We start from the raw sequence: 19,856 nt of genomic DNA on the forward strand, positions 1-19,856 counted from the left end.
CATTTTGAGAAGAATTTCGTTTATAGTGGTTTAAAATTAGGAGACAAAACTGTTGTGGTATTAAAAGAAGAACCATGGGTAACTGGGAAGCTTAGTTGCTTGTTTCCTGAGGTTCATTCTTCTCTTCACTTTTTTTTTTTTTTTTTTTAATACTCTGTAGTGACCCTTGAAAGGTGCTTTGGAATGAAAGAAGGGTGACCAGCATAGTGGTCTTCAAACATTTCACTCCAGTAAAAGAATTTTGAAAACTGTGGATTCCCTCATGTATTTCTTCATTGACACTTGAAATTTTTGTCATAAGTTTAAATCATTTGCTAAAGGTAAAATTGTTCTTGAGTGTAATTATTGAATTTCTTAATAAAATTGTTCTATCCTTCTTAAACATATTTATTTGAACCAAAAGCCAAAACTATGTAAAACTACCACTATCCATTTACAACTACTCTTCAGCAGTCTGAAATTTTAGACTGTTAGTTCTTCTCCTTGAGGTCTTTGTTATTACACTTTTGTCACTAAATTTTTATCCTTATGTATTATTATGTTTAAAAATCGACCTTTGATCACCTTATCATACTTATGGTAATGAAATTTAATTTACTGTTACCATAAGACTAATATTTTTTTAAGTTATTGCAATGATTTTTAGTACACAGTTGATCAGAATAACGTGGTGAATTAGAAATTTTGATAAGTAATAATAGAAGGACATTTGTATCAGTGCTTTATTGGTGCATTCCTTTTAATTCATGTATCAATGAGATTATTCATTGCAGAAAGAGTTTAGTATGTTTTTCAGTCTTTTTAATGTATATATTATGAAAATTTGTTTACATAAATAAGTTGAAGAAGATGTAAGAGTATTAATATAGCAGTGTCACATAATTCTTTGAACTTATGGGTTCTTATTCAAAATCTCAGAGATCTGTCATTTAAAGTTATGGTTAATGATTTCTCCGCTGACAACCAAATTAGGTCTTGCTACAAGTTTATTCCAAGCAAAGAATTGGCAAAGCCACCTGAGTTGTCAAAGGACCCCGATTAGGGCCGTATACTTTTTCACCACCAGTATTTCTAATTGTCCCCTTGTGTCCTGCCCAGAGGTTTTTCCTACCCCAGCATGAGATTTGTGATGGGTGAGCTGTGTGCCTTGATTTTGTAAAGGGGGATTAGGGGGATTGGAAAAAGGAAAGTGGAAAGGGGCGGGGGAACCTACTCTCTAGGGCATTCTCAGCACATCAGTTCTAGGAAAGCGTACTTAGAAACATTGGTCTGGAAATCGTTTTATCATCTTTGTGCCTGCGTATTCTTCATACCCTTTGGCAGCTCTCATGGATGTACTTCCAGGAGTTTGCCCACCCTAATTTGAATACTGTGGTGCTAGTAACCAGTGTATTGTGTGTTCATAATTAAAAAATTTTTTTTCTCTCTGGTGTATGTGTGTGTGTGTGTGTGTGTGTGTGTGTGTGTGTGTGTGTGTGTCTCCTTTAAACTTAGAACATTGCTGACTCAGATAAATAGTTTATGTTGTTTAGGTAATGTCCTAGTATTAACTGCTTCCATGCATCAGCTTATAAGTTGTCCTGTCCTTAGCGTGAATCTTCGAGATCCTAATGCTCTATAATTGTCCAGATCAGGATTAACACTTGAACTGCCTGTAACTTTTTTCCCTATAAATCTTTTGCTAGTCCTATTCACATTTACTAGTACCTGGGCAAAGCATATCTTAAATAGCTTAACAGAAGGAGTTGCTTGCAATTTTTAGTAAACAGCAAATAGTTGACCACATTAGATTGCTTTTTTGCTCTCGGCTTATTTCTTTTGGGTATCAGTTCATAAAATTACAGCAGTACAAAAGACCTCAGATATAATTTATATTAACTCTTTCCTTTTACAGAAAATGAAACCAGAGAGATGAAGCCAATCGTCCAAGGTCACAGAGGTGGTATTAGAATAGCAGAACCTGTCTCCTAACTCCCATTATTAAACCCTTAGCTACATCACACCTTCTGCTGCCTTTGGCTAAATTGCATTTCTCACCTCAGTCCTATTTAATATTATTTCTCCTGGGGACTGACTAGCTTTTTGTCGACTCAGCATTATTTTCTAAATAGGCATTTGCTTTTTCATGGAAGACTTTTCTGAAAACAAAAATACTCCTTATCCTCTGGCAAATACTTTCTGGCACATGGTAGGACATAGCTAGGCAAGCCTGGGGCCCCGCAGCCCCCTGGCAGTGGCACCGGGGGAGGGAGGGGATGTTAACAGGTCAGAGTAGAGGTGGATTGGCAGAGCTGGGGCTGGTGGGAGGTGGGAAGCTTACATCATTTCCCTGCAACTGGGCTCTGGCGAGGCTGTAAGGCCTCACTTTCCCCTGTGCAATAGTTTACCAGATTGACAGAGATTTGTAAAAGAAAGAAAAGGTACGGTGGGACGGACGCTCCCCCTGTTCATAAATCTGTGCTCTAAGATGAAACTGTCAATAAGTAACTCGAAGCAGCCAGAACTGTCTGTGCTTCGCTCTCCCCCAGCTCAGTTCCTTTCTGCTCCGCCCCATCCCTGCTCTCTCTGCTGCTCAGATCAGCTTCCTGCTTCTCATGAAAGCTGTTCTCCTATAAAGCTGGTCTGCTTTCACTGAAAGCATTATATTCATAAGTCTGAGTCAGGTTTTGTGGAAGTATTGTTGGTTTGGTTTTCTTTAGGGGGACGGAAAGGGAGGGAAGAATGTAAAAAAAAGGAGGGGGGCAGACTGAAAAAGCAAAATCATCATGAATTTTGTTGTTACATCGTGCCGGTGTTATAACCAGCTCTGTAGACTGCCGCACTGAAAACATTTCTGTGAGAGGTATGTGCTTGAAAAATGGAAAGGTGACTGTTGGCCGTGGTGCAAACTATCCACCCAGCAGCTGCTCAGATGTCTGTGAGGCTGTTATTTTCTCGTGTTTTGATACGGAAAGAGCAGTCGTTACACGAGACAAGGTACAGTTAGCAGCTATTGATAAGATGTTAAATCTTTGCTGCGTCCCCACATCAGGACTCCTGAAATGCTTCTTTGGGCTGCTTACGTCCAGTCAGATCCACAGTGTTCTTCCAGGCTCCTTTTGGTGGTGATTGTCTGTAAACAAGATGATGATCTTTAATACCTCTCTCATTATTTATGAGCCACATGACAAAGATTAACGAGTGAGACTTCCAGGAGCCTAGAAGAAGCTTCGGATTCATTAGGAGCTTTTTTTTTTTTTGCATTGGCAGATAACAAAAGTAAAAGGAAATGGTTGATGATTTACCGTAACTCAAAGTGAAAGTTTTTTTTTAAAGTTTAGAGGGTGTGTTATGTTTAAGTGGAAAAATCTGGAGGGGTCACTGTGAAATTTAGAAGTATAACCCCACCCACTACAGTGGGTGCCTGACCTATATTAAGGCCAGAAGGTTTGGGAACACATATGGATGTATCTTTTCAAAGGAGATTAGGAAATGTGTATGAACATTTCTATTCAGTGGTCCTATTCAGAGGAATAGGATTAAGAATTAAGAATGTAACTAACACTGAAGGAAATCTATATTTGTTATGAAAAATCCAGGCTTTTCTGTTAGGAAAAGTTTTAGATAATATTTAAAGTAGAAAAAATAAAATATTTTATCATGTACATTGGCTGAGCTACTAGTGACAGAGACCATTCAAACACCAAAGGACTTTCTGCCTGATTTTAAGAATTCCTTTATCACGGGAAAAACTTGAAGTCTTGAATGTCAGCATGCTTTAAATTTATTTTACAACACTTTGGAGTTAAATTGTTTAAGTTTATCGACATATGAATGTGCCAGGACTATTGTCCTTTTCCCCACTACTTTAAGTAGTGCTGAAATTGTAGAAAGCTCTTATTCATGAATAGAATAGGCTAGCTATTATAACTCAACCTGAATTCTTCCCTTTAAGAGACTGTGCCATTTAAACTTCACTTCTTTTCAGATATTTGCAACAAGCGCTAATCTTCATGATCACAGAGGATGTTGTTAACAAGTTAAAAGTATAAAAGGTTCTAGAACAGAAACGATTTGGGAAATAAAAGCCTTCTCAGAAGGAATCCCCTCTATACCACACACAGACAGGTAGCCACCCTGATTGTATTTACCTTGGTCATTGTCAAGTGTAGCTGCACATTAGAAACCCCTGGAGAGCTTTTAATATCTACCATTGCCCAGGCCCTTCCCCAGAGATTCTAATTTAATTGGTTGGGGGTGGGGCCTGGGCTTTGATAGATTTAAAACATCCCCAGGTGTTTCTAAGGTGTAGTCAGAGTTGACAATAGTTGCCTTACCTGAACATCCCGAGTGCTGAAGCATCCTATTCAGTTTGGGGTTCTGTATGTATTGACCCCAGATCTGCTTTGGTTTGTGTCCTTTTACGTCTGAACTTTGTCACTAGCTGCTCATTAGATATTGAATATCATCTCTCCCCTAAGACTTAGCTTTCCCAGCCTAAACAGTCATTTCTCCAGTCTTCAGGACTAGTTGTCTCGTCCAGAAAGGACCCTTTCCCTTTCTGGTCACTGCCTGTCCTGGAATCACTCTTGTTTATCAGTATCACCCTTAAATAGGGTACCCTTGGGACAGAGCCCATAACTCTAGATGCGAGGTGCCCAGCACAGGGTGCAGAGAGTACAGGAAAGCTGTAACCCTCTCAGTCTGGACACTGCACTTCTGTTATCGGTGGTGAAGATTACGTTAGCTTTTTTGGCAGTCATGTCACATTGTTGACTCATGTTGAGCTCGAAGTCAGCTCAAGCTTTTAGTTCTTTTTCGCATGAACTGTACTTAAGTCAGGCCTTTCCTACTCCATGCTTGCAGGGTTTTTTTCCCCCCCACTGTATTGCCAGGGTTTACATTTATATAAGTGAAACATAAGAGGAAAACCCACTGAATCAGTTGTTCCACACAGGGAGAGTGATGTATTCAGACTGAATGCCAGAAGTTTATGATGTGCATATAGCAGCAGTTTTAAAAAGTGATCTAGACCATTCATTCGGATCCACCATTAAATTTAATCTTAATTCAACCCATCTTTGTAGTGTTCCTTCTGATTTATTACTCAGTGCTTGCTGTTCAAAGTTAAGAACCCATTTGAATATGCAGCCTGTTTTAATGTTTGCATTCAATAGTTAGTCAAATGCCTTTACAAAATCAAAATATATTATATGCATGGCACTCCTATGAACTGTTTGTGTAATGTCTTTATTTTAAAAGGAAATGTGTTGAATTTGTCATGGTATTCTTGTTTAATGACAGAAATAGAAGAAAATATTTTGCAGATGATCGGGTGACTTGTCTAAGATCATACATTTTGCTCCTGTCAAGACTAGATGCTGATGCCCACTCCAGACCACAAATGCTGATGCCATCTGTCATTTAGGATAAGACTTCAAAGGAAACCGAAAGGAATTCAAGCCTCTGTGAATGCTTCACTGTTTCTTTTGGGGTATTTAATATTTAATCCCTTAACATATAACTCAGTCAACTCCTGATTTGTTATTCATTTAGTGTCCTGCCCAAAGCAATAAAAAGAGGAGTAAAATGACTAGCCGGCATTCCTCAGTTAACTGAGGAATAGTATTCTTAGGAGTTTGCACATCCTACGTCCCCTTGGAAAGTTATTTCTCCTAACCTCCCTCGCCCAACACACACACACACACACACAGTTGTTGGTAGAGTAATATCCGTTTGCTCATAATGAATCACAGCATGGGAAGCTTTTGTATATTAAGGAGAGGTATATATGGACATTCTTTGAATTTTGCAGATAAGGAAACTGAGGCACAAAGCAGAAAAGTCTTCTGTAGCCCTGGTGCTTAGCAGCATATATACGCATATATGCATACCTAGTACATAAGGCACACTTATTAAGTACCTGGATACTGCACAGCACTCTTCAGTATTGGTTTCTTCTCCACATAGGAATTGGATTTTACCTTTCTTTTCCCCCCAGCTGTGCCCTTAGGCACTCATTTCCTTAAAAGTGTTGAAATGGAACAGATTTTTCAAGAATATCTATTACTTTAGAAAAGCTCCAGTGATATAGTAAAAGCTCAGATAACCAGGTTTATTTTTCCTGCCTTTGACACACAGGAAAATAAGCTTCTTTCCTCCCCTTTAAAAAATTGATTCTAAACAATTTAGTTTAAAAAAAAAAGATCTTCAAAGAATGAATAGCCGAGGGCCAGTCTGTATACGTCTGGCCCAAATGTCCACATTGTCATTAGGATCCAGCGAAACTGATACTTCCAAGACTGACCCTAATGTATGATAAGACCTGCAGTCACCAGTGACTTAATTACATTCACTATACTGTACTTACTAAAGCAAGAAAGTATACTTTAATACATTCTAGGAAGGGTTTCAATAGCAGTAGTTGAAATAAAAAGGCTTTGTAAGTAAATTTAGTCAGACTAGACTACTGCTTCAGCCTTTTGGTTAATATAGGTTTGATTGTATGTCTTCCTTCACACTTTGAAAATACCTGGCTTTATTAACTTGAGGCTGGCAAAATATGACCAGTAATATTCTCTGAAACTGCACTTTTAGAGCACCCACTCTTCTTTTCCAGAGTAGTCCCAAATGTCTATTTTCTATTTTGGAAGCATATTTTGCATTACTTCAGTTAATACTGGTTATATCTTTTGCTTGGCTATTCTTCTTATCTCATGTCCTGAAATCCATTCTTAGGAATCCTTCCGTATTTTTATACATCATAATGATGCTTTTAACCAGATGGTTTTAACAGTAAATGAAGATTAAATGTACACAGAACCATGAACCATGTACACATGAGCCATACAGAAGCATACATTTGGAAACTAATATGACAAATGGATGAAGGTATGATTATTACTGGAATCCATTAATTCTTGAGTAGTACTCAGTACAAAGTATCCATACTTAATTTGGAATCAAAGATGGGATATCAGAAAAAATGAGATTGGGAAGCACAGATTCATCACAATTACTTTTTGTTGTAGAATTCTAAAATGTAAAGATGTAAAACTCTAATCTCTCTAAATTACTGTTCAGAGAGTGCTTATGTAGACATGTCTTCCAAAGCTTCAGACAAATTACCTAAAATATTTTTTTCTTTGTTTGTTTTAAATAAGCTTTACACCCAAAATGGGACTTGAACTCGTGACCTGGTGATCAGTAGTTGCATGCTCTACTGACTGAGCAAGCCAGGCACCCCTGCCTCAGACAAATTCCTTTTTTTTTTTTTTTTTTTTTTCTTGTTAAATGTTTATTTTGAGAGAAAAAGAGAGAGAGAGCACATGGATGCATACGTTCCCATGAGCAGGGAAGGGGCAGAGAGAGAATCCCAACCAGCCTCAACACTGTGATCACAGAGCCCTACCACGGGGCTCAATCCCACAAACCATGATCAGATCATGACCTGAGCTGAAATCAAGAGTCGAGCAGTTAACTGCCTGAGCCACCCAGGTGCCCCCAAAATTAGTTTTTATAAGGCACATCCCAACAGTCATTTTCCTATGTGTGTTTTTCTTTTTTATTATTTTTATAACTTTTAAGACTGGGTGAAACTCATCAGACTTTCTTTATAAATAACAACTTATTTCTCTTAGTTCTGGAGGCTGGAAGTCTGAGATCAGGGTGCCATCATGGCCAGGTGAGGTCCCTCAGCTGGACTGCAGACTTCTTGTATCTTCACATGATAGAAGGGCCAGGGGAACTCTCTCTTTTTTTTTTTAATGTTTATTTATTTTTGAGACAGAGAGAGACAGAGCATGAATGGGGGAGGGGCAGAGAGAGAGGGAGACACAGAATCGGAAGCAGGCTCCAGGCTCTGAGCCATCAGCCCAGAGCCTGACGCGGGGCTCGAACTCACAAACCCGTGAGATCGTGACCTGAGCTGAAGTCGGACGCTCAACCAACTGAGCCACCCAGGCGCCCCCAGGGGAACTCTCTTTTAAAGGACACTGATCCCATTCATGAAGGTGCCACCCTCATAACCTAAGCAACCTCTCAAAGGCCCTACCTTCTGTTTTCAGCATGAATTTTGAGAGGGCACAAACATACAGACCTTAGCATTCCGCCCTTGCCCCCCACCCTCCAATCATGTCCTCAAATGCAAAATGCATTCATACCAAAGCATTGCTTCCAAAGTCTTATTAGTTGTAGCATCAACTCCAAAGTTTGTCTAAATATAATTTATGTCAGATATGGGTGAGACTCCGGCTATGATTCATCCTGAGGCAAATTCCTCTCTAGCTATGAACATGTGAACTCAAACAGGTTATGTGCTTCCAAAATGCAATGGTGGTAAAGTCATAGACTTAAAACACTTCTGTTCCAAAACAGAGAAATAAGAAAGGAAGGGTTGATAGGTCTCAGGAAACTTAAAACCCAACGGAACAAACAACATCAAATCTTAAGACTCAAGAATAATCTTTACTTTGATGCTGTGCCTGCCAGGCCCATTGTGGCAGGGGTCCCACCTTCTAGACACTGGATAGAGTATTCCTGTCCCCATGGCTTAGTTGGGTGCAGTCTGCACAACATCCCTCCTGGGCTGGAGTGGTATGATGGTATGCCTGTCGCTCTACTGGTTGGAGGTTATGCAGTGCCTGTAGCCTCTCCCCCACCCCCACATCTTGGCTGAGCTTTGCCCTTGTAGGGATCTCTCTGGAAGCCTTGCTCTCACTCTGCTTCTGTCCTAGCTCCTCATGGCTCTATCCTTTGAAATTTAAGTGAGTTAGCTGCTCCCCTAGGGCTCTGCTAGGGATAAGTCCAGCTCCCCTGCTTTGGGTGGGGTCTTCTGGTTTGTTGAAACCCAAGTGATGCACTCCTCCTTTGGAAACCAAGGAAGAAATCCTGATAAGCTCTGAATTGCCTTTGGAATTCTTTCCTTGTCCAGAAAAATGTTGCACATTTGAAGCAGTGTGGCTCTGTGGTCCCCGATTATGAATTCTAAGAAGTCTTAAAACCAGCTTTCATTCCTGTTTTCTCCTTTAGTTCCAGTTGCTCTTTTCTCTCTGGGGTGGCTGATAAAATCCCTAGTTCACACCCATACTAATCTCCTTATCAAAAGATCTCTTAGCCACACCCTTAATGGTCTCTTCCAAATGTGCTTGCTCACTTTTTGTAATAGGGATGAGCGGAGACTTCTCCAAATTTTAAACTTATGCTTCCCTTTTAAAAATTCTGTCGTTTCTTTCTTTTTGCATTTTACTATAAGCATTCAAGAGAATTGAAGCTGCAGCTTCAACACTTTGGTTAGAAAAAGTTCAGCCCAGTGTCCACTTTCATTGCTCACAAGTTCTATCTTCCATAAAATACTAGGACATGAGCATAATTCAGCCACATCCTTTGCTACTTTATAGCAAAGATGGCCTTTCCTCAAGTTTCCAATAACATGTTCCCCATTTCCAATGAAGCCCTCATCAGAATGGCCTTCTTGTCCATATTTCCACAAATTTTCTGTTCAAGACCACTTAGGTTATTCTCTAGGAAAATTGAGGCTTTATTATCTCTTCCCCTCTGAGCTGTCACGGGAGTTGTTCTTAATGCTCTGTTCAAGGTATTGTAGACTTTCCCTGGCATGCACTTCAGAGCTCTTCCAACCTCTGCCCATTACTCAGTTCCAAAGCTACCTTACATTTGTAGGTATTTGTTGTAGCGGAACCACAAGTTTGGTACCAGTTTTCTGTCTCAGTCAGTTAAGGCTGCTATGACAAAAATCACAGACCAGATGGCTTACCAGTAACAAATACACATTTCTCACAGTTCTGGAGACTGCAAATTCAAGATCACAGTCCTAGTTTGTGAATCACAAAATGTCTTACTAGGATAATTATTATTATTGTACTTCATATTTAGAAAGCTCCGAAGGAAAAAAAAAAAGACAAAGAAAATGGATGTCAAATGTCTTATCGAGTAGGCCCAAATTAACCTAAATCACCAAAACAAGTATGTATGACTTCTGTATTGAAATATATTGATTTATACTTTTCGATATTACCTTTGTATGAATCTTAGAATTATTTGATTATTTTTATTGAAACACTTTAATTAGATGTCTTTGAAGTTGTATAGGTGTCCCTTTCTTTATTTAACAAGGACTTTCCCTCATCTGAGAGCTCAGAAAAACCCATCTTGGAGAAGATGATGGATTAGATAAGAGCTGATCAGTAGATCTGAGGAAGATTGGACTGGGAGTAGTGGGAGGAAATGCAGAGGCTGTGAGGTGAGGAAGGGCAGGATACCTAGGAGAACTGGAAGAATCTAATATGGCTTGAGTTGACAAACAAAAAGGGCAGGAGCATGCAGGTGGAAACCAGAATATGTGGGAGTTTGCTTTGATTAAATTATGACAAGCATGGTGGTAACATTGGAAAATTTACAGCTGGGGAGTGAGGTATTTGGATTCGCATTTTGTGAAGATCAGTCTGGTTGCCTCAGGAGGTGATGCTTTTAAGGAAGGCACAAAAGGGAATGCAGAAATCATTCAAGACATTATAATAGTGGTAGCTAAATAGGTGGTGGCAGTGGAATGGGAAGAACATATATTTAGGGACTTGAATTAGTGGTGTTTTACGATTGACCAGTTGTGTACGTGAGATGGGAAACCACTCCATGTTAGCATCTGAGTGCCTTAGACAATACAGGGGCAACTGCCAAAATGGGGAAAGCCCCAAGAGAAGCAGATTTGGGGGCTGTAGGGAAAGATGATGTGTTTAAGTGTACACCTGTTGAGATTGAAGTGCCTGTACCTAGATTGAATAATCATTTATCAGTAAAATATGTTTGGACTTCAGAAGAGAGGCAGTGGTTTGAGATTCAAATTTGGCAATCATTGGTATATGGTGATTGAAGCCTCCAGAATGAATGAGGTCAGCTAAGGAGGAGTATGGAATGAGAATATAACCTGATTTGATAACCCTAACCCAAGGCCCTGCAGACAAGACAAGGAGTGAGAACAGGAAAGGAAAGCATACATTACTCACCTGCTTTTTATTTTGAGATAATCATGAATCTATTTGCAGTTATCAGAAGTAATACAAACACTTCATCCATGTTTCCCCAGTGATAACTTCTTGAAAACTATGGTGAACTATCCACAAGAGTATTTACCTATATACAGTCATCTGCAGAACATTTCCTTCACCTCAGTGTCCCTCGTGTTGCCATTTTTATAATCCTATTCACTTTCCTCTTGTTCCACCCCTTTATAATTCTCTGTAACCACAAATCTCTTTCCATCTCTATAGTTTTGTCTTTTTAAGAATGTGACAGAAATAAAGTCATATAGTATGTAGTCTTTTGAGATTGTCTTTCTCAGCAAAATTCTCCAGAGGTGCATGCAAGTTGTATCATTAGTTCTTTTTTACTGCCAAATTGTATTCTGTGGTGTAGAGATACAACAGTTTATTTAACCACTCACTTGTTGAAAGACATCTGGGTTTCCAGTTTGGGGCTATTGTGAATAAAGCTGCTGTGAACATTCATGTACCTGTTTTTGTATGAATAATTTTTTGTTTCAACTGGATAAATGCCGAGGAATGCAATTGCTAGGCTGTATGATAGTTGTGTGTTTAGTTTTTAAAAGAAACTGACAAATGTGTTCTCAGAAAGTCATTATTTTACATTCCTGTCAGCAATGTAGAATAGTCTAGTTTCTCTGTATCATCACCAGCGTTTGGTGTTGTCACTTTTTTAAAAAGCTGTTTCAATAAATGTATAGTGATTGGAATTTGCATTTCTTTGGTGACTAATAATAATTGAATATCTTTTCATGCATTTACTTGCCATTTATAGTCTTTGGTAAAATATCTTTTCGTGTACTTTGCCCATTTTCTAATTGGATTGTTTTATTATGGTTGTGTGGTGAAGTCCTTTTTTCTTTGTCTGTGGATGTCTTGCACTCATTGAGTTGCTTTTGTGCCTTGGTCAGAAATAAGATGGCATATTTATACAGGTTTATTTCTGGATTTGCTGTTCTCTTTCATTGATCTATGTGTGTGCTTCTCCACCAATATCCTACATTCTTGATTAACTGTAGCTATATTAAACCTTGAAATCAGGTAGACTGTTTCCTCACACTTCATTCTTTTTCAGAATTGCTTTAACTCTTCTAGTTCCTTTGCCTTTTCATATAAAATCTAGAATGAACTTGTTTACAACTATTGTATCTACAAAAAATTTGCTGGAAATTTTTAGCAGTTGTGTTAAATCTGTACATTTTGAGGAGAATTGATATGTTTATTATGTTTAGATTTATTTATTTATTTAATTTGAGAAACAGAGCAAGTACATGAGCAGGGGAGGGACAGAGAAAGAAGGAGAGGGAGAATCCCAAACAGGCTCCACACTACCAATGCAGAGCTGAACACGGGGCTCTAACCCACGAACCATGACATCATGACCTGAGCCAAAATCAAGAGTCGGACGTTAACCGACTGAGCCACTTAGGCACCCCTAGTCTTCCAGTTCTTGAACACAGTAAGTTCCCTCATATATTTAGATCTTCTTTGCATCTTTTCTTTAACATTTTGTCAGCACACAAGCATTGGACATGTTTTATTAGATTTATAATGTCTACGGCCATACCACCCTGAACGCGCCCGATCTCGTCTGATCTCGGAAGCTAAGCAGGGTCGGGCCTGGTTAGTACTTGGATGGGAGATTTATAAGTTAACTATTTCATTTAAAAAATATTGTAAGTGATATTGTATTCTTAATTTTGGTGTCTACACATTCATTGCTAGTGTATTAAAATTTTGATGTCCACGTGTTCATTGCTTATATATAAAAATATAATTGATTTTTGTGTGTTTCACTTATATCTTTTGACCTTATAAACTCATTTTAGGAGTTGTTTTGTAGATTCCTTTGAATTTTCTACATAGACAATCATGACATCAGCAAATAGAGATAGTTTTATTTCTTCCTTTCAGATCTATTTGCCTTTTATTGCCCTTGATAGAACTTCCAGCACTAGAACTTTCAGTTCTAGTCCAGAACTATTGCAGTGCTAATAAGAGTCATGATAGTGGACATCTCTGTCTTGTTCCTAATATTAGGGAAGAGGCATTCAATACTTTACTGGTACAATTTAAGCTGTAAATTATTTTTAGATACTCTTTATCAAGTTGAAGAAATTCCCTTCAGTCCCTCTTACTGAAATGGATGTTGAACTTTGTTACTTTATCTGAATCAATGGATATGATCATATGATTTTTCTTCTGTTACTTGTTAATATGGTAGATTGTATTAGTTGATTTTTGAATATTGGACCATCCTTGCATTCCTGAAATAAATCCCTGGTTATGTTGTATGGTTCTTTACATTGTTGAATTCTTTCACCAATATTTTATTAGAGATTCTTGCATCTATTCTATTTTTTTTTTTTCAACGTTTATTTATTTTTTGGGACAGAGAGAGACAGAGCATGAACGGGGGAGGGGCAGAGAGAGAGGGAGACACAGAATCGGAAACAGGCTCCAGCTCTGAGCCATCAGCCCAGAGCCCGACGCGGGGCTCGAACTCACGGACCGCGAGATCGTGACCTGGCTGAAGTCGGACGCTTAACCGACTGCGCCACCCAGGCGCCCCGACTTGCATCTATTCTAATGAGAGATACTGGTGTGTAGCTTTTTTTTTCCGTGCTATTTTGTTTGGTTTTGGTGTCAGAGTAAATACCAAAATCATTTTTCTGTTTTCAGTTTTATTGATTTCATTATTATTTCTTTAATTTCTGCTTATTTGAGTTTATTTTGACCTTTTTTCCAGCTTTTCAAATTGAGTTTTAATTATTGATTTGTAAGATTGCCTTTTTCAAAAACAAAGCATTTAGTGCTACACATTTCCCTCTAAGTACTGCTTTTGCTGTGTCCCCAAAATTTTGATAGGCTGTATTTTCATTTTTATTCAGTTCAATGTAAAAAGAAAAAAAAATTCCCTTGAGACTTTTGATCTGTGGATTAATTATAAGTATACTGTTTAGTTTCTAAGTGTTAGGGAGTTTTCCTGTTATCTTTCTGTGTATGATTTTAAATTTGACTCCATTGTGATTAGAGAACTCATTCTGTATGATTTCAATTAAAAAAAAAAATTGTTGATGAACTTGTTTTATAGCCTAGCATATAGGCTTTCTTGGTTTGTATTCCATGAACACTTGAAAAAGAATGTTTATTCTTCTGTTGTTGGGTTAAGTGTTCTATAAATATTTAGATCCTGTTGGTAATATTGTTGAGTTCTTGTATATCCTTTCTGATTTTTTCCTCTAATCATTCCATCAGTTGCTGAGAGGATTGTTGATGTCTTTCACTTTAATTGTGGATTTACCTATGTCTCATAAGTTTTTACTTCTATATTTTGTAGATCTGTTATTAGTTAATACACATTTAGTGTTTCTATATCTTCTTGGTGGCATGGCCCCTTTATCATGATGTAATGTCTCTCCCTGTGTCTGGTAATACTCTTAGCTCTGATGTCTACTTTTTCTGATAAATACAGCTCTCTTTCTTTATTTTGATTACTATTTCTGTGATATTCCATTTTCATTTTTTTTACTTTCAACCTACCTTATTTTTGAAGTGGGTTTCTTATATACAGCATATAGCTATATCATGTTTTTTAATCCACTGCTAATTTGTCCTTTTAATTAGTGCATTATTTTCCTTTTCTTTATATTCCTTTACTTCCTCCATCTACAATACAATTGTCTAAAATACTTCACATACATTTAAAACCATATCAGACACTTATATTTGTTTAAACCATCAGACATAATTTAGAAAACTCGAGAAGAAGGAAAGCCTATTGTATTTACCATATGTTTGTTTATCGTGTTTTTTCTTTCTGATATTCCAAGGTTCTTTTTTTTTCTTTTTGTTTATTGAACTTCTTTAGCTATTTCTTTATTTAGATCTGCTATTGAAAATTTTCTCAGTTTTTCTTCATGTGATAATATATTCTATTTTCTTGTCCTTCCTGGAAGATTTTCACTGGGTGTAGGATTCTAGGTTGACAGTTCTTTTCTTTTAGTACTTGAGAAATGTGTCACTGTCTTCTGCTCTCATGGTTTCTGATGAGAAATCTGCTGTGATTTGAATTGTTTTTCCTCATGTAGGTGAAGGTCTCTTTTTTCTCTTGCTGTGTTTAAGATTTAAGATGGAGGTGGGGGTAAGATAATTGCTTTTCAGAAGTTTGACTATGATGTGTCTTTCTTGATATATGTCTCTTGCCAAATTTGGAAGTTTTTAGCCACGCTTTCTTTGAGTAGTTTTTCAGCCCTACCCACCCACCCCCCCCCCTTTTTTTTTTTTTTTTGGATTGTAAAGAGAGCAAGCACAAGTGGGGGAAGGGCAGAGAGAAAAGGAGAGAGGAATTAAAAAAAAAATTTTTTTTTTAACGTTTATTTATTTTTGAGACAGGGAGAGACAGCATGAACGGGGGGAGGGTCAGAGAGAGAGGGAGACACAGAATCTGAAACAGGCTCCGGGCTCTGAGCTGTCAGCACAGAGCCTGACGCGGGGCTCAAACTCACGGGCCGCGAGATCATGACCTGAGCCAAAGTCAGACGCTTAACTGACTGAGTCACCCAGGTGCCCCCCCCTTTTTTTTTTTTAACATTTATTTCTGAGAGACAAAAAGAGACAGAGCATGAGTGGGTTAGGGGCAGAGAAAGAGGGAGACAGAATCCGATGCAGGCTCCAGGCTCAGAGCTGTCACAATAGAGCCTGATACGGACCTCAAACCCATGAACCATGGGATCACGACCTGAGCCAAAGTTGACATTTAACTGACTGAGCCACCCAGGAGCCCCAAGGGAAACAGGAATCTTAAGCAGCCTCCATGTTCTGCATAGAGTCTGATGTGGGGCTCCATCTCATGACTGAGATCATGACCTAAGCCAGAATCAAGAGTGGACAGATTGAGCCACCCAGGCACGTCTGCAATGACATATTTAGATCTTTGGTTATTATTCCATAGATCCCTGAGCTCTGTTTAATTTTTTCAGAATGTTTTTTTTTTGTTGTTGTTCAAATTGGATGATTTCTATTCAGTTTTCTCTTTTAGTTCCTTTATTCTTTCCTTTTCCCCCTCTGTTCTGCTGTTGAGCTCATTCATTAAGTTTTTTCATTTGGTTATTGCGTTTTCAGCTCCAAAATCCATTTGGTCATCTTTTGTATCTTCTACTTTTTGTGGAGACATTTTGTTTTCATTTGTTTCATGCATGTTTGCAGCTGTTCATTGAAGCGTTTTTATGAGGGCTGCTTTAAAAATCTTTGTCAGATAATTCTAACATCTCATCTTTTATTTATCATCTATTGATTGTCTTTTTTCATTCAAGTTGAGATATTCCTGGCTTTGATAGGAGAAGTGACTTTCGATTGGAACCTGGATATTTTGGGCATTATGTTGGAAACTGTGGATCTAATTAACCTGTTGTAGCTGACTTCCTCTGACAGTGCTGTATGTAGCAGGGGGCAGGGATGTGGGACCATTTTATTGCTGGCAGATGGGAAGAGAAGTCTAGGTTCCCTGCTTGGCCTCCATTAACACCAAGGGAGAAGGTGTTTCCTGGGTATTTCAGGCAGAGGTGGGAGTTGGGTAGTGTGTCTCCCTGCCCCCCCCCCATCCCAGGTCTATGCCAGTATCACACTAGCTTGAAGAGACAGGAGTGTCTCATTACTGTTTTATACATGGCATCCACTGATGCAAAGGGCTAGAGTGGTGAAGTGGTCTTATTACAGTGGTCAAATCTTGATACTCCACTAGCCCTCCTCTCATACCACCCGAGTGGGGGAAGGAGGCAGACATTTTTACTGCTAGATGGAGGATGGAAATCCTGTGTCTGCACATGATGTCCACTGACTCTCCCTATTAGACCACCTTATTGTGGAGGTTGTGGCTCCTTTTTACATCCTGGTGAGGGTGGAAGTTTAGGAGATTTACTCAGCATTAGCTGGCGTTGGTGGGTGCGAGGCAACTTTTTAATATCATGTTTGGCAGGTGGAGGGCAGTTATTGTCTAAAAGTTTTCTGTCTTCCTAGACTGACCTTTTCCTGATACTTTGTCTAGAGAGAGCTGGCTTTTTTGTTGGGACTTTTTTGTCTGTGTCTTATTGGCATTTCTGGGTTGCTGGCTTCTTTAGTTCCAAGTTTAAGATGTGGGGCAAAAAGAAAGTCTAGGGAATTCACCACAGAGTTGTTCCTTGGGTCACAGAGTCCCTACCTAGTCTGTGTTTTCTCTATTTTTCAGAGTTTTCTTATGATTGTTTTATATATATATATATATATATATATATATATATATATATATATATATATGTATGTATTTTACATATATATATATATGTATTTTACATATATATATATATGTATTTTACATATATATATATGTATTTTACATATATATATATATATATGTAAAATGTTCTGTGCTTTTAGCTGTACTTAGTGAGAGCATTACGGGCAAGTATGTATGTACCATCTGGAAGTGGTATTCCTTCACCTGCTTTTCATTGTGGCAAAAAATAAAAATAAAAACACTCCGTAAATGGTATTATGGAGAACATACCCTAGAATTTCAGGGAGAATTATTAACATTGGATTAGGTCTTCCAAAGACAGAGAGATTCTTATCTCAGGTAATTCAGATATCATTCAATTTGAAGACCTGAGTTGCTGCCTGGTGACTGACAGTGACACAATGTTCTTTGATTTTCTTTCCATGTGCTATTTTAGTCTTGGTTTTGTATATGCAGTACAGCAGGAAGCATATTGGGTAGGATTACACCGTTGTAAGTCATTTTCAGTTCTGATGTGATTTAGGTTGATTCTACTGGCCTTTGGTACAATGGGCCAAATGCCCTTTCAAATCAAATTGATAAAACTTATCTCTTGTAAATACTTTTAATTGTAAATACTCCAGCAATTTATTTTTGTCTCTCTTTTTTAAGCTTTGGGCTTAAACTTTTTTTTTTTTTTACTTTTTAGATTAATTAGCAAAAAAACTGGCTTTTTTGCACAGTCCTATGAACTTTAACACATGATAGATTTTGTATACAGTTCAGTGTTAAAAATTTAGAAAGTTGCATCACCTCAAAAAATTTCCTTATACTGTTTATTTGTAGTCCTATCCTCCTCCCAACCCTAACCACTATTCTTTCACTCATGACTATACTTTTGTCCTTTGGTGCATTTAGTATAAAAGGGATCATATGGTGTGTTACCTTTTGGAGGCTGGCTGTTCTTGCTTCCTATAATTCCTGATATTCATCCAAATAGCGTCAGTAGTTCATTCTTTTTTTTTTCCTCTTTCTGCTGAATGGTATCCTACTATATACATGTGTCTGTATTATAGTTGATTTATTTGTCCATTGGGTTGTTTTCAATTTATAGCAGTTACAAATAAAGTTGCTTTAAACATTAGTATCCAGATCTTTGTGTGCGTATAAATTTTGATTGGAGTGAGATAGCATGGTTATATTCTAAGTCCCATGTTTATATAAGATACGTCCAAACTGTTTCTAGAACAGTTGTATCATTTTATGTCCCACCTCCAAATCCTACCTTTTCATCCTTTTCAAAAGTGTTTGCCTTTACTTGTTGGAGCATTTTTATAAATCTTCTTTAAAATTTTTGTCTGGTAATTCTATTTATTTTTTATTTTTTAAAATGTTTATTTATTTTGAGAGAGAGAGAGTGCAAGCAGGGGAGGGACAGAAAGAGTTCAGGACAGAAGATCTGAGGTGGACTCTGTGCTGACAGCAGAGAGCCTGATGCGGGTCTTGAACTCCTCAACCATGAGATCATGACCTGAGCCAAAGTCAGACATTTAACACACTGAGGAACCCAGGCACCCCTGTCTGGTAATTCTAACATTTTCATCATTTCAGAGTTGGTGTCTATTGTCTTTTTCTATGCTAGTTGAGATTTTTCCTATTTCTTTATATGCTGACTAATTTTGGATTTTATCCTGGACAGTTTGGTTATTATGAAACACGAAATCTTTTAAAAATTCTACGGAAAATATTGATATTTTGATTGTAATAGGCAATTGATTCAGCTAGCTTCAGGATTAAAGTTCCAGCTAGACCTCTGTGAATTGTGGTTCCTATGTCCATGTAGTTTTCAAAGCCTTTACAGGGTTACTTGGATTTGTCCCACTTATTTGCCACCCAGTGGCTAATCTGGGAAATTATCAGAGCTCTATCTAGTAGTTCAGTTCTAAGTGTCCATGTATACTGTTTAAGCGTCAGATTTATGCATGTGTAGGTTGGGGTGAAACCAAGAGTTCTTTTAAAGAACTCCTGTTTCAGGGTGCCTGGGTGGCTCAATTGGATAGGCGACCTGCTTCAGCTCAGGTCATGATCTCAAGGTTTGTGAGTTCAAGGCCTGCTTCCGGCCCTCTGCTGTTAGCACAGAGTCTGCTTTGGATCCTCTGTGTCCCCACATTCTCACGCTCTCTTTCTCTCAAAAATAAATAAACATTAAATAAAGTAATAAAGAACTTCTCTCTCTGCCCTCTCCCACTTTTGTTTTGGTTCTCTGGCTGGGCAGCTGGGGCTTTAGTTCACTCTGCTCTGCTGTGCAGTTCCCATGATTGTGCCCATTCACTGGGGATAAGTGATTGGAGGATAAAATGACAATAAAAGTTACAGTGGTTTGCCCCACACTCTTGGGACCAGTATTCCTCCAATCAGAAATGAAGATTCCCTCTTGCTCAGAGTTTTTGCTCCTGTGGGCTCCTGTTTTACTGCCTCCTTCTATCCTAGAAATGCTTGGGGGCTAGCAACATGAGAGAATGGAGAAAATGGTACTCATAATTTATTGTTCTTCCTCTATTTCCCTG

The 19,856-nt window shown here is 38.2% G+C and overlaps 1 protein-coding gene across 14 annotated transcripts in view; it reads left to right on the plus strand.

Moving 5' to 3' along the window:
* BBX (BBX high mobility group box domain containing) overlaps positions 1 to 19,856 on the plus strand; it is a 289,196-nt gene that overhangs the window by 72,189 nt on the left and 197,151 nt on the right. Inside the window, exon 1 of one of the 14 annotated variants that reach the window (XM_045501899.1) lies at positions 2,576 to 2,842. The exons of the other annotated variants lie outside the window; for them this stretch is intronic. The gene's annotated coding sequence lies outside the window, so the exon portion shown is untranslated. Of the gene's footprint in view, positions 1 to 2,575; positions 2,843 to 19,856 lie in introns of those variants that run through there. 14 annotated transcript variants of the gene reach the window in all.

This window comes from Leopardus geoffroyi, chromosome C2 (genome assembly GCF_018350155.1).
Source record: "Leopardus geoffroyi isolate Oge1 chromosome C2, O.geoffroyi_Oge1_pat1.0, whole genome shotgun sequence".
NCBI lineage: Eukaryota > Metazoa > Chordata > Mammalia > Carnivora > Felidae > Leopardus > Leopardus geoffroyi.